This window comes from Austrofundulus limnaeus, unplaced genomic scaffold (genome assembly GCF_001266775.1).
Source record: "Austrofundulus limnaeus strain Quisiro unplaced genomic scaffold, Austrofundulus_limnaeus-1.0 Scaffold404, whole genome shotgun sequence".
In the NCBI taxonomy this organism is placed as follows: Eukaryota; Metazoa; Chordata; class Actinopteri; order Cyprinodontiformes; family Rivulidae; genus Austrofundulus; species Austrofundulus limnaeus.
Genome location: NW_013952806.1, coordinates 398,419 through 400,461, shown reverse-complemented (window position 1 = coordinate 400,461; position 2,043 = coordinate 398,419).

Here is a 2,043-nt window from a genome sequence, read left to right as displayed (position 1 = left end):
TGGTTTAGTCTTAATTATCTTGCATCTGCTTTACATCAGTTCAAATAATGTCTTTTTCAAAGAATGTCTTCAAAGAATGTCTTTTTAAATTCAAATCTAAGGTTTCCTAAGATTAATTCATGAAATCACACAGTTTAAAGAAACATCTTTTTCAGAAAAACATGCAATTTGAACAGTTCTTAGTGGGAACAAGAACACAGTGGTTTTCCTCTTTTTTTCACATTTTAATGAAGAATATGTGATCCTTTGTTCTCAGTCATGCTGAGAGGAGTCTTGCAAAGCAGGTTACGACCCCACCCCCTCTTTTCTTTGAAGAAAAGTAAATAGATTGTCCTTCTGGGGGTTGGTTGGAAGGTGTGAATGCAACCCTTTCATGTTCTTCTGAGGCGCCATACCAGTTGATATGTTAATTTGAGGAAAGGATCCTGCAAGTTCTTTAACAGAAGTCTGCAAAATATACCTGTCCTCTTTCATCAAACAGTCATAACAGTTATATCCATCAGAAATCATAAAATGAGGTAAGAAAACCCTACAGATGCATCCAAACCTCATCCCACTCTGTTAATGTAAACTGTATAGAGTGTAGGACCCAAAATGGAGCCCTGTGGTACTCCATTCAAAACACCCAGAAAACCAGAGGAAAGTCCCTCACACTGTACCACCTGCAAACGATTATATTATTATATGATATTTTTATTATTATGACCCCACTACACAAAGCGGAGGTCATATTGATTTCATACTGTTTTATTGTTTAATTTTTTCAGAGATTTTTGGTCAACCGTAGCACAGAAACGGCTGTATTCAGTAGTATGAATTTTGGTAGGAATACAGTTGTGACTCTCCTACTGGGGGCGGCTGTGGCAGAGTGGTTAGGGGAGTCATCCTGGAACCAGAAGGTCACCGGTTTGATCCCCCATTCACTATGTAAGTTCAAGCCATTTCCTACACTTTACTACCAAACAGTTTTGCGATAGAACCCATATTTCAAGTGGGGTTGCCATCTGAAAAGCTGGTGTCTGGACATAGAAAAATGCATCATCCATCACCCACCCAATCCCATGATTCATTGCAGGTCAAGATCAGCTGCTCAGATGGAAATGGATAGCAGGAGAAACTGTGAGTAAAATTTTATATATTACTTTTTCATTGACACAAAATTAACTTTCAGAACATTTTTACACAGGAATGTAGTACTGTATAACTCAAATATCTACTTGCTTCATCAATCTTTTGCTTAATTGCAATTTTATTCCAATGTTTAAGACGTGCTTTCTTGTTACACTCTGCTGGCAACAGCTGATATGTGTAACTTCTCATATAAATACCAGAACATCTTAAACAGCTCCAACCTGTATGTGAGTTCTGGTGTGTGGGTGTTACGTCTGTGTGGTGGTCATATATGCTACCACTATGCAGTACCTAGTTATAATTATTACTGACATATGGTAAATGAATTGTTAAATGATGTTGCAACATCAAAAAATGAAGACGTGAAAATTAAGAAAAGCTATTGACAATAAGTCAAATTTGTTTTGTTTAGCATCATTATTGCACAAAATCAAGAACCACAAATGGCACTAAATGATTATAATTCAATTACAACTTGGACAGGTCGCAAGTCCATCACAGTGGTAAAATAATGGTAAAAAGAAATAAATAAATGCATAGAGCTAATGTTGTGGTGGTGCCTTAAAATATTGAATACATGAAAAATACCTTAAATATCTGGCACATTTAGTTACCTTTCCAGATTGTTTTGTCCCTTCCTGGTCATAGGCTGGGAAAGGCTCCTTCAATGGACATATTGAGCTTGTGGACTGCCTTTTGATAACTGTTGGAAACACTAACCAATGGGTTTGCCTCATATTAAAGATGAAAAGTTTCACAGCAAATGAAGCTGCTTTTTTCAGCATCGAACAATCTGCCAAAACATCCTTGTCCTTAGTTCACCACTGCCTAAGTATTGCTTCATTTACAGTTGTGGTCAAAAGTTTACATACACTTGTAAAGAAACAATGTTATGGCTGTCTTGAGTTTTCA